At 34.6% G+C, this 12,796-nt stretch overlaps 2 pseudogenes; both read left to right on the top strand.

The window, feature by feature from the left end:
* The first annotated feature begins 2,407 nt into the window (after window positions 1–2,407).
* On the top strand, window positions 2,408–4,682 carry LOC122591305 (annotated as a pseudogene).
* Window positions 4,683–9,464: 4,782 nt separating this feature from the next.
* On the top strand, window positions 9,465–11,318 carry LOC122585900 (annotated as a pseudogene).
* The last annotated feature ends 1,478 nt before the right edge of the window (window positions 11,319–12,796 follow it).

Raw genomic sequence — 12,796 nt, 5'->3', positions numbered from 1 at the left:
GTCGTAGTAATCGTGAAGGACGTTAGAGAATTGAGTGGGTTAAACACCAAAATGTCTACCATCAATCGTCGTGCCTTTCTTTGAATGCCGTTCCGATTAATGCTCAAAATCCGCCGTTGGCCCGAGGTACTTGTTTTGAGTATGGTAGTCATGAGCACCACTAAAATGAGTCCCCAACCTTATCGGTTAACAACAAGCTCAACAGCAATTTACTCCCCATGGAAGAACTTTTACAGTGATTGCGGCCGAAACTCGTGTTGATCCTAAACGTCGTTGCAAATATTTTTCTTCTCAACGATCAATGTACCACCGTATTATTTGACTCTGGTGTCGATTCTAGCCTTGTTTCCAACGATTCCGTGCCTTGAGTGATAGTAACCTTAGTCCATTGTCGTATTACTTGAACTTGAAATGGTAAATGACGGGTTAACGAAAATTGACCAAGTTGTCTTTAATTGTACGTTAGAATTGTGGAATCACTCGTTTCACATAGGCCTAGTTCCTTTTGATATCGGTAGTTTTGACGGGGTTTTGAGAATGGATTGGATGTCGACAATGAATGCGGTCATAGATTGCGGTAGTAAAGTAATGAGGATTCCGATAGAAAGTGGCGAAGAGTTAGTGGTTCAAGGCGAGACAACCGAGCCATGGGAAGGAAAAAATATATAATATCAATGCCACGAAAGTCGAACTAAAAGTCGTGCCCGTGGTTAATGAATACGACTCCTCCGAAAAAATAAATCGATTATAGAGAATTAAACAAACTCACAGTGAAAATTCGTTATCTCTTTTTCCTAGAATTGATGATCTATTTGATCAATTCCATTGTGCTCGCTTCTTTTCCAATATTGATTCGTGGTTGAGTTACCACCAATTTCGCGTCTATGAAGATAATATTCCCAAGATGGCCTTTCGAACACGTTATAAACGCTTTAAATTCGCGGTTATGCCTTTTGGGTTGACCAATGCATCGACGGTGTTCATGGACTTGATAGACCCGGTGTGTCGACCCTACTTGGATAAGTTTGTCATTTGTCTTCATCGATGACATCCTTGTCTATTCCAGGACGAAAGAAGATTATTTGAAACGTTTGGAGAAAGTCTTAGAGTTACCCCGGGAAGATAAAATCGTATGCCAAGTTCTCCAGGTGTGAATTTTGGCCCGAAGCGGTTTACTTTCATGGTCACATGGTGAGCAAGGAAGGAATTCATGTGGACCCAGGTAGAATTGAAATAGTGAAAATTTGGAGAAAACAACCCCAGGCGTCAACCGGGATTCGCCAAATTCCTTAGTTTGGCGGGTTATATTAGACGATCCATTAAGGGCTTTTCGAAGATTGCCCAAGTTCTAACCTTGCTGACTCAACAAGAAAGATGCTTGATTGGGGTGAGAAGCAAAAGTAAGCCTTCCAATTGTTGAAAGACAAGTGGTGGGATGCACCTATCTTAAGCTTGCCCGAAGGAACCGATGATTTTGTCGTTTCTTGTGATGCATCCAGGCAAAGGTTGTGTTTTGATGTAACGGGGTAAAGTGATTGCTTATGCTTCTAGACAGTTCAAGGTGCATGAGAAGAATTACCCGACTCGTGAATCAGAGTTGGAAGCGGTCATGTTTAGCTTGAAATGTTGAAGACATTATTTATATGCACCAAGAGTGTGACCTATACCAATCACGTAAGCCTTCCACATGGTTTTGCCCAAGTGGATTGAACATAATGCAACGGAGGTGGCTTGAGATTTTTAGTGACTATGATTGCGTAATCCGGCCTCACCCGGGTAAAGAAAACGTTGTAGCTGATGTCTTGAGCTGAAAGGAACATGTAAAATAGATGGATTAGAGCCATAAGCCTTATCGTGCAAAGGAGTTTTCATGACTCCATCACTGAAGGACAAAGGTTGGCAACTAGGCCAGAAAGTTCCATCAATGAAGCATACATGGCTTCAAAGAATGATTTGATAGAAAAGACGATGGCGGGTTATACTTTTTCTTCCGACTTTGACCGTAAATATCTTTGTTTGTATTATATATTGATTGATGAAAGTTATATCAATAAAAAGTATATTTAAAACTCAATCAATTCATATATGTTATATCAAGTGTTATATAACATAAACAAAAATATTTACAGTCAAAGTTGAAAGATAAAGACTCAAAAAGTCAAAATAGGACACTTAATATGGGACGGAGGGGGTATATAGTATATGCATATATCTTCTTCGATCTCCTTAATTATTCGTTCATATATCAATCAATTCATTTGGTTGTACATAACGTACGTGATCATGAGGACTGCATATATTAATTTTCTCATCATTTAATCTGCTTTCTACTCACTCACCCCCTCTGCTGCGCTAACATCATATCCTTCTTCTGCAAATCTTTCCACCTCATGGATCATCAATTACAATGCAGATTCAAATAACAGGAATTTTCAACCCCATCCTCCTTACAAAAACCAAGGTAACTCGATTAGCACTTGGATTCTTCTGTCAATTAGGGAAAAATGGAAATTGTATCTCCTCCCTCTTTGCCATAATCATTGTTAGTGAATATTATGACAGCATTACCACATTATTATCTCCTCCTTTAGTTTGGTCAGGTCAGCCAACCGAGACCATCCGGTCCAGAACAACGCGACACTGGATTTCACAGCCGCAGGAGAACTGGTGCTACGTGATGCTGATGGAACAATGGTTTGGACCACCAACACCGCCGGTAAATCTGTGGTTGGCATGAACTTAACTGATTCTGGAAACCTGGTGCCGTACGATGTGAATCACCAAGTGGTTTGGCAATCTTTTGATCACCCGGCCGACTGTCTGTTACTTGGACAACCATTGTTTGAAGGTCAAAAGCTGATATCATCAACAAATTGGACAAGTGATCAGAAAGGTATGTACTCTCTTCAAGTCACTGATGAAGGTTTGTTTGCTTATGTTGAATCAAACCCACCTCAATACTATTTTAGTATGGTTCCTGAACAAAGATTTAATGAAACAAAAACAAATAAAGGAAAAAGTTATGTAAGGTTTTTAAATGGGAGTTTGTCTTTATTCATTCATTCTGCCAAGCCAAATGATCCTGATGCTTTTATAGCATTACCTCAAGCATCATCGTCTCAGTATATGAAACTGATGCCAAATGGGCATTTAAAAGTGTTTGAGTGGCAATTAGACGATTATTTTAGAGAGGTTGCTGATGATCTAGCTACTTAGAAACGATTTAGGAGAGTGTGCTTATCTTTTGGCTTGTGGGAGAAATGCCCTTTGCTCGAATGACAACCAATGTATTTGTCCCGAATCAGGCTCCCCTGGGATAGAATATTTCAAAGCAGTAAACATACGAAAACCCAACCTCGGTTGCTTTGAAATTACTCCTCTCTCTTGTAATGCTATCCAAGATCAACGTTTTATTGCAGTCGAGAAAGTCACCTACTTCATGTTTTCTGCCGACTTGGAGGATGTGGATGTGGAGACACGCAAACAAGCGTGTTTGAAAAATTGCTCGTGCAAAGCAGCTCTATTTCGGTATAATGACAATGGCTCTTCAAATGGAGAATGTTATCTACCTTCTGACCTATTTACAATGGCCACTTATCCATATACTAATGAGAATTTTATAGCTTTTATAAAAGTTCAGGGGGAGTTGAAAATTGCCACTGAGATATGCTAAGCCTTTACAAGTACGAGGATTGCCCACTCGGTTTTCTTATGGGGAGTTGAAAATTGCCACTGAGAATTTTAGTAAAAAGCTTGGAAAAGGAGGATTTGGAACAGTTTTTGAAGGGATCCTAGAAGATGGCTCTAAAATTGCAGTTAAATGTCTCGAGGGTATTGAGCAGGTTAACAAATCATACCTTGTAGAGGTTGAGTCAATTGGCAGCATTCACCATGTGAATTTAGTGAGGCTTAGAGGATACTCTGCTTGGAAATCACAACGCCTTCTCGTATATGATTTCATGAGTAACAGGTCGTTAGATCGTTGGATCTACCATGGAGAGCTCCAGCAGGATGTACTGGCATGGGAATGCAGTAAAAACATCATTCTTCATATTTCTAAGGGATTAGCATATCTCCATGAAGAGTGTAGGCAACAAATCATTCATCTTGATATTAAGCCTCAAAACATACTACTAGATGAGAACTTTAATGCCAAGGTATCTGATTTTGGGTTGTCTAAGCTCGTCGACAAAAATCAAACCCAAGTGATGAGTACTATGAAAGGAACCCCTGGGTATATCGCTCCAGAATGTTGGAGCAACTTAACTATAACCGAAAAGGTGGACGTATATAGCTTTGGGATCGTTGTCTTGGAGATCTTATGTGGGAGGAAGATTTTCGATCGATCTCTGTCAGAAGAAAGCTGACACTTACTTGGTGTCTTTCAGAAATGCTGGGAGCAAGGTACGTTGTTAGATATGGTTGACAAGTACAGTGAAGATATGCAAGCAAATGGTGCAGAGGCGGTGGAAATGATGAAAGTAGCTTCATGGTGTTTACAAACTGAGTTTATGAGAAGACCTTCAATGTCGTCGGTTGTTAAGGTGTTGGAAGGTGCAATGAGTGTTGAATCGAACTTGGATTACAACTTCACAGATTTTCAGAGAATGCAGAAAATAACAATTGCAGAAGAGGAAGAATTGACACAGCTAGCGCCTTCTCTTCTTTCAGGGCCAAGGTAAGTAGCTATGTGTGTTCATTTTATGCATTCTTTCAATGTTTGCCTATATTATTTTGTTTTGATCAATAAATATATTTTTAATTGACTCTAAATGTAATATATATTGACAATGTAATATTATTGGGGTTTATGCATAGATGTGACCCGGTTACTTGCACTACTGAATGGTTTGTATGGATTTACTTGATCATTTTATGCATTTAGTTTTACTCTACATAATTTCCATGTCGTGTTGTGCTTTTCTTGTGATACCCCATGATTCCGCCTTGTTGGGGTGTTACATTATGCGTTAATGGATCATGTTAAAAATAATTATAAAAATAAGAGTTAATTACATAAATCGTCCTTATCGTGGTACTCAGCTTGCAGGTTTCATTCCTAGCTTTCAAAAATTACAGTTTTAGTCCTAGCCATAAACGTCCGTTTAAAACCAGGTCACGTGATTCGCACGTGATGAGTAATATCATAAATTGGCTTAATAATACCAGAGTTAATTACAAAAATTGTCCCGGTTGTGGATTGTCACTTTTAATTTTCATCCCTAACTTTTAAAATTTACAGTTTTAGTCCAAAATTTAATTTTCAAATCTAATGAAAATTAAATTCAAATCCCATCACTTTCATATCAATCCATGATCTATATACAACATCATATATGATTATATATAGGGAAAAAGAAATATAAGGTTGTCCGGCACCCAAGCTTAGGTGTGGAACCCCTTACATACTAATATTTTATTATTTCTTGTTTAATGAATAAATACATAGGTCCTCATGATTTTTATAGATTAAAAAAACAATATATGAGTGTTTTACACCTAAGCTTAAATACCCGACAACCTTATATTCTCATCTCCTTATATAGGACAACCTAATATTCTCATCCCCATTTTCTATTATGTACCTCTAGGCACCTTATAGAAATTAATTAATCATCATTGTTTTCCTCATATAAAACACAATTAATGTTATTAATTTTGGTTTTTTTTTTCATTTTAGTTTTTAATTTATCCTTTCTGAATTTAGAAATTATTTATACACCTTTACATCTCAGTATTCTAGTTTACCTTGATTCGATCAAGATTGTAGTTTTTTATTTCATCTGATTCCCATAACTGATAACTATACCCAATGATTTTGCTAAACTAAACTATCTCATTTGTTAAACAATTTACTTAAACTTATGTGTCTCTTACTAACTGATTTTTACAGATTAAATTTTCACAAATTTTTCTCACTCAATTTTTCTCCTCCTTTTATTTTATAGAGTCAACTATAAAGTTTATTATGCTCCCTGTTCCTACAAGCCAATATGAGTTAGTTTGTTTTCATTTACTTTGCATTTGCGAAAAATGAGAAAAAAGAAATCATTTATTTGATTTATACGATTTTTTACAAGAAGTCACAATGAGAAATCTGAAAACACAAAACAAGTTTTTGATACACCATAATGAGTGAAGAGGAAGCATTTGCATTTTATTAAAATTTTAATTTAAAGTTGTTTTATTTTTTAAGGAATTTAATTTTTAGCTTTTATATATGAACAAGCAATTGAGGTGTTTTTTTTTTTTTTTTTACGTTTAATCATAATTTTATTAATAAAAGAGCTAGCGAGGAGCTAGAAAAGTACACACGAAAGGAAAGAAGTACAATTCTAGAAATTAAAATTACACCATTTTGGTCAATCAATTCCGGGCTTTGTTGATCTATTGGAGATCCAAAGAAAACTTGTAGCCTTGAGCTCCTTTATAGCGAACCAGAGTGAGGGGTTTTTATTTGAAAAGATACAGTTGTTTCGTGATAGCCAAATGATCCGGCAGTAGGTAATCATAATAAGGTTGATGTAAGGTCTTTGGGAGGGTGCAATGAGGGGGTCTGAATGAAGGGAGAAAATGTCCCTGATGATGTAAGGCGGCTTTGGGACGTTGAGTTTGCACCAGGTCAGAATGAGACTCCAAAGGGAATAACCGGGCAATGAATAAAAAGATGTAATGTTGTTTCTTCTTGAGATTTACACATGGTACAAATAGTAGATGCTATAGGGATGTTTCAATTTACCAGAAGATCAGCAGTGGGTAATCTGTTCAGAGCTAGCCGCCACCCCATAACATTTACTTTTAAAGGTGCAAGATGGTTTCAGGAAAATGATCAGTTTCTGGGCCCATAAGATGTTATTTTTGAGATATTATCGGCCTAGTTTTTGATCTTGTTACACTTAACTGAAAAAAAATTAAAAAAAAAATACTATCATTAGTCTACTTCCGTTTGTATTGATTTAAATCAAGAGAAGTAAAATACAATATGAAAATCGGCTAAATGAAGAAAAGTAAATTAGAGTATTGAAATACTAATGTGCATAAATAATGACTAAATCAATAAAGGATAAAATAGGAACTAGAAGTAAAAAAAATAAATTTTTTACAATATTAATTATGTTTTATATAAGGAAAGTAAAAGAATAATTAATTTTTATCATATGCCAAGGCACATAATAGAAAAACCCATATATTAGATCTGTTTTTTTAAATACAATTAACTCTCAAAAAAAAAAAAAAAAACCTTTAAAAAAATTCCATCTTGTTCTTGGTTCTTGCTATGTTTTTATAAGTTCTCAAAGCAAAGACTGTAGTTATTAAATCAAAATAATACGGAGTATTCTTTTAGCATCAAACTATTATGATTTGGTATTTGACGAATTTGGGAGCTCAAAAGTCTAATATTAAAATTAGGGATATGAATGATTCTGAGCACAAATCATCCGTTAAAAATACCATTGTAATAAATCGAGTCGTTTTGCTTTGGATCCAATAACAATTGAATACACAAATCCAAGCTTAAACAACCCACCCGCATCTCGATCTCCTGCTCAGAGCTGTTAAATATGTTTAACGATGGGCAGGTGATACCTTGGAATGAAGCATTGAGTGCGACTTTGTGAGAAAAGATTAGCCAAGCCCTATGCTGTAATTGACTTCCTTGGATTGACTGGTAAATCTTTATACGCTCTTATTTTTATATCATTCAATATAAAAATGGTTTTAAGAAATTGTGAATTAGTTACTGCAGTAGGAAGAATTAGTGTGATATAAACAGCTCATAGAGCAGTCAATACCTAAAGTTAAGATTACGGATGGTCCAAAAACGTTCCTACTATGGCCTTTGATTATGTGCAGACATCTCAAGTTCCATAATCTTGTTGTTTGAAACATCCCCTTGTTGTATTTGTTGAACAGATAAAATCAAAAGTGTTTCTGGAAATATTGGGATGAGTTCGAACTGACCAACCCAAAATCCAACGTTGGATAGTTTATTTCTAATTAGGACACGCTTACACGACCCATGTGACCCAATTAACTAAACAGGGCATACTAATTGATGGTAGTTGCCAAACGGGTTGGCGAGTCAAATAAGTTGTATATTAAGGCTACTTTAGTGAAAATCAGCATGTTCCATACGAGAGTTACATTAAGTTGTATATTAGGGCCATAGGAAGTGCCATATTAAAGCCAAAATCACCAGTTTCAAATCAAAACCACCAACTTCCAAAATGCAGGGATTCTCTTTCGACGTTTTTTGTAAATATAACAGTGGGTTTGACTAAGCTTTTTGTAACTGGCGTCTGGCTGCAATGGTTAGGGGCAGGTTACTGGGTGAGAGTTTGAGACTTTAGAGAAACAAAGACACTGAGATTTGAACTGTAAGGAAAAACATTGAAGGAATTGAGTGCTTGTACATTTTATCCCATTTGGGTCCGGATGTAGATCTGTTTATCCACAACCCAGCCCAGCCCAAATACGTGTTGTACTGAGAATTTCCAGCTCCAAAGTGAGTTGGTATTATGTTTTTTTATATGAACTTTATGAATACAAAAAAGAAATGTTGACCGAGATGAAGACTTTAAGAGTATGTTGGTCCTAAATCCTAATTTATTATGGAGTTTAAATGAAAGTAAGAATGTAGACGAGAGTTTTGTTCCTGATGATGAAATACTTTAGTATTCTGTATAAATCACTTCCAATTCTAAGTAAGATTGTAGATGAGATTACAGTTCCGACTACCTAAAGTATCAGAATGGTCCAGTATTAAATGCATTGCAAGAAGAAGGATCAATTAAGTAGATGTTTGATTTATGAAATTTTTTTGATCTTTTAATGCTTAATATATGAAGTTGAATGATCAAAAATCATGAAGATAAACCTGGCTTGGAAAAACTTGAAACCTACCAAAACTTGGTCCTGCAGAGTCTTGATTTGCTTCCTAGGCGTACAGATTCCACCCAGGTACTTTAGTGATTAAAAATAGCATCAACTGTGTAATACGAGTAACACGATATTTGTGGCATCACAAGTACTTTAGTGATTAAAAATAGCTAAAATTCTCTTAAAATCAATATTAAAAATAATTTGTCAAAAGGTGCTTTTATGGTCAGAAGTAAAAAAAGTATTGTTTTATGGTCAAATGTGTAGAACCGAAAATGAATATACATGATTATATTAAATTATTAGTTGTTTAAGTTTGACATTTTGATACATATACTTTTTTCACTTTCTAAAACTAAACCATCCATTTCAATTGTCTTACACTAGGATTCCAGTTGTGGAAAATCATCATCATATCAGCCTATATCCATCCCTATACAATGCATTGATAGATTTTGGTGATCGCAAATTAACAAGTCATAACTTTTTTAAATAAACGAATGTTGAAATTAAAGTTAAAGTTTGAGAGTTATATACATATTAAATCATCTATCCACCAGCTAGGTTCAGACGGCAGGGCCATTTAGTGGAAGACTCCACACAGACTGGTAATATAATTATTAATGATGAAAACATATAGTATTACGAGATCTTAGCACCATTTGTGTTTGTTGTTGTGTAGGAAATGAGAAGGAAATTAAATGCGTTGTTGACTTGACTTTACATAATCGTGTTAATTATATATATATAGTATATATAGTATATATGCATATATCTTATTCGATCTCCTTAATTATTCTGTGATATATCGATCAAATCATTTGGTTGTACTAGCTATTGTTGTTTAATTATTTGGTTGTACGTCATGAGAAGTGCATCCTCCTCCTCATGGATTAATTGCTGCTATATTAATTTTCTCATGATCATTTTCTATGCTTTCTACTCACTCACCCCTACTACTGTTCAGCCACAACCACCATATCATACTAGTACTGCAAATCTTTCCACCACATGGACCCTCAATGGTACTGCAGATTCCACTTCCTACTATATATATGACAATAATCGGAACGTAACAGGAATTTTCAGCCTCAACCTCCTTACAGAAGAAACCAATGTAACATCTCGATGTTGCAAAAGTCCAGAATGGAAGAGCACCTTCTTTGTCTACGTCCCCATCTCCTTTTGTGTCACAAAAGAGAAAAAACCGAGTTGCAAAAGTCCTAGGTCCCGCCATTGGCATTCCTCTTATCGTGGTCGTAGGTTCTGTTATGTTGTTTATTGTCCACAAGAAAAGACAATATATTGAAACGGATGAGGAAGCAGAAGAGTATGTTCATCAAGTACGAGGATTGCCCACTCGGTTTTCCTATGGTGAGTTGAAAGCTGGCACATAGAATTTTAGTAAAAAACTTGGTGAAGGAGGATTCAGAACACTTTTTGAAGGGATCCTGGAAGATGGCTCCAAAATAGCAGTTAAATGTCTTGACGGTCATGGGCAGGTGAACAAATCATTCCTCGCTGAGGTTGAGTCAATTGGCAGCATTCACCATGTGTATTTAGCGAGGCTTAGAGGATTCTCTGCTTGGAAATTATAACGATTTCTCGTGTATGACTTCATGAGTAATGGGTCATTAGATCGTTGGATCTACCATGGAAATCCGGGGCACGCATTGGAGTGGGAATGCAAAAAAAATCATTATACTTCATATTGCTAAAATATTAGCATATCTCCATGAAGAGTGTAGGCAAAAAGTCATCCACCTTGATATTAAGCCTCAAAACATACTACTAGATGCCAACTTTGATGCAAAGGTATCTGATTTGGGTTATCCAAGCTTGTCGACAGAAATCTAACGCAAATGATGACTACTATAAAAGGAACCCTTGGGTATATCACCCTAGAGTGTTAGAGCAGGTCAGTTATAACAGAAAAGGTGGACGTATATAGCTTTGGGATTGTTGTCTTGGAGATCTTATGTGGGAGGAAGATCTTTGATCCAAAAGAAAGCTGGCACTTACTAGCCGTCTTTCAAAAAAGCTGGGAACAAGGAACGTTGTCAGATATGGTTGACAAGCACAGTGAAGATAAGCAAGCAAATGGCGCAGAGGTGGTGGAGATGATGAAAGTAGCTGCGTGGTGTTTACAAACTGATTTTACATGAAGGCCTTCGATGTCGTTGGTAGTTAAGGTTTTAGAAGGTGCAATGAGTGTGGAATCGAACTTGGATTACAACTTCACAGATCCGAGAATATAGAAAATAGCAATCGAGTAAGAGAAAAGCCAACACTGTTGATGCCCTCTATTCTTTCAGGGCCAAGGTAATTAAGTAGCTGTGTTCATTTTATAGCATACTTTCAATGTATGCTTACTATATGTGTAGATCAATAAATATATTGTTGGCTCTAGATGTAAAATATATGTTGGGCAAAGGATATACATGTTTTTCTGTTTTTTTTTTTTAATGTGAAATGTTGGTTTGTACACACCTTATCTCGCAATAACACCAAATAATTCTTCAACGAGATGGTTACTTGCACGATATGGTGACGACAATACACAACATTTGAGGTTCTGTGACAACGTTAATATATTTTAAACCAAAACTTTGTGTAAGAAATGATAGCACACTACTTGTTAAAATAGACCACATCAAAATGCGTTGTATTCAAACCGCTTCTAATTTAATAGTATGTTTCTCAACAAAGGCCACATATTAAAAATGGTTACATCTTAATCTTAATATATACTAATCTTAATATATACTATAAAACAATTAAACTAATCTATATATTTATACAATAAGACATTTGAACTAATGACTTATTAACCAATTAAATCGTTCAATTTTATTAAATTCATTTTCGCTTATGTCATCATTGAATTAATTATATTTTAAAAATCATAATAATCATTATCTAAATATATTATTCTATTAGTATTTATAGAAAAAAATCTCATTAATTTACATTTTTTGGTTTTCTATCAATGATTTACACTTTTTAGCCATGAATACTTAATTTATATTTATTTTTAGCCATCAACTTGAAAAGAATTTTTTTAAAAAATTTTTAATCATTTCAATGTTATAGAAGTATATTATTTTAAAGTTGTTTTCACTTACATTTAAATTTGTATATTTAATAATTTATCTTATCTTTAAAATGTTATAAACATTTCGCGTAATAACATCTCTCGATTTTCTCAAATTTTCAATTTTGACTTTTCTTGACTTTTTATTATATAAAAATAAATATATATCTACACATATAAATATCAATGTCGACTACATGACTAAAGTTAAATATTACTTATAAGAAAATATTTTCAAATTGATATCTATAAATATGATATATTGGTATCCCAATACAATATTAATAATGTCGTCCAATTTAATACTATATTAGATTAGAATTTTATAAAGTATATATATTAAAGTTTAATTTAATACTTAATATAAACACAATATGAACTCTAGATACCTATCCCAAACACAATAACAGATAACGATATACAACATCCTTATTCTAAACACAACAGGAATCACAAGATATAGGACGATAAACAAAGCACGATTTACAACAAATGGTTAGTTAATTACTAAATCCAAATTAATATGAACTTCATTCAAGATTCATTCTATCTATCCATCAAAAAAGTACAAAGTTTTCTTCCTTTTTATATATTAGTTTTGCGTATTAATGTTTAAAGTTACAGTTGTCACTCAAATCAAGAGTCCTAATTGTTATCAAAGAATATGAAAACAATCCTAATTGCTATCTAATTATCATAGAATAGGTGATTGAAATAAACTTCTTCATGTTATGGGCTAGCATCATGATTAAAGACATCTACTTGAATGCCAAATACATGATCACAATATGTTTATACTCCATCTGTCCCATATTAATTGTC

Source organism: Erigeron canadensis, chromosome 1 (genome assembly GCF_010389155.1).
Source record: "Erigeron canadensis isolate Cc75 chromosome 1, C_canadensis_v1, whole genome shotgun sequence".
NCBI lineage: Eukaryota > Viridiplantae > Streptophyta > Magnoliopsida > Asterales > Asteraceae > Erigeron > Erigeron canadensis.
This window is presented reverse-complemented; position numbering and strand designations above follow the sequence as displayed.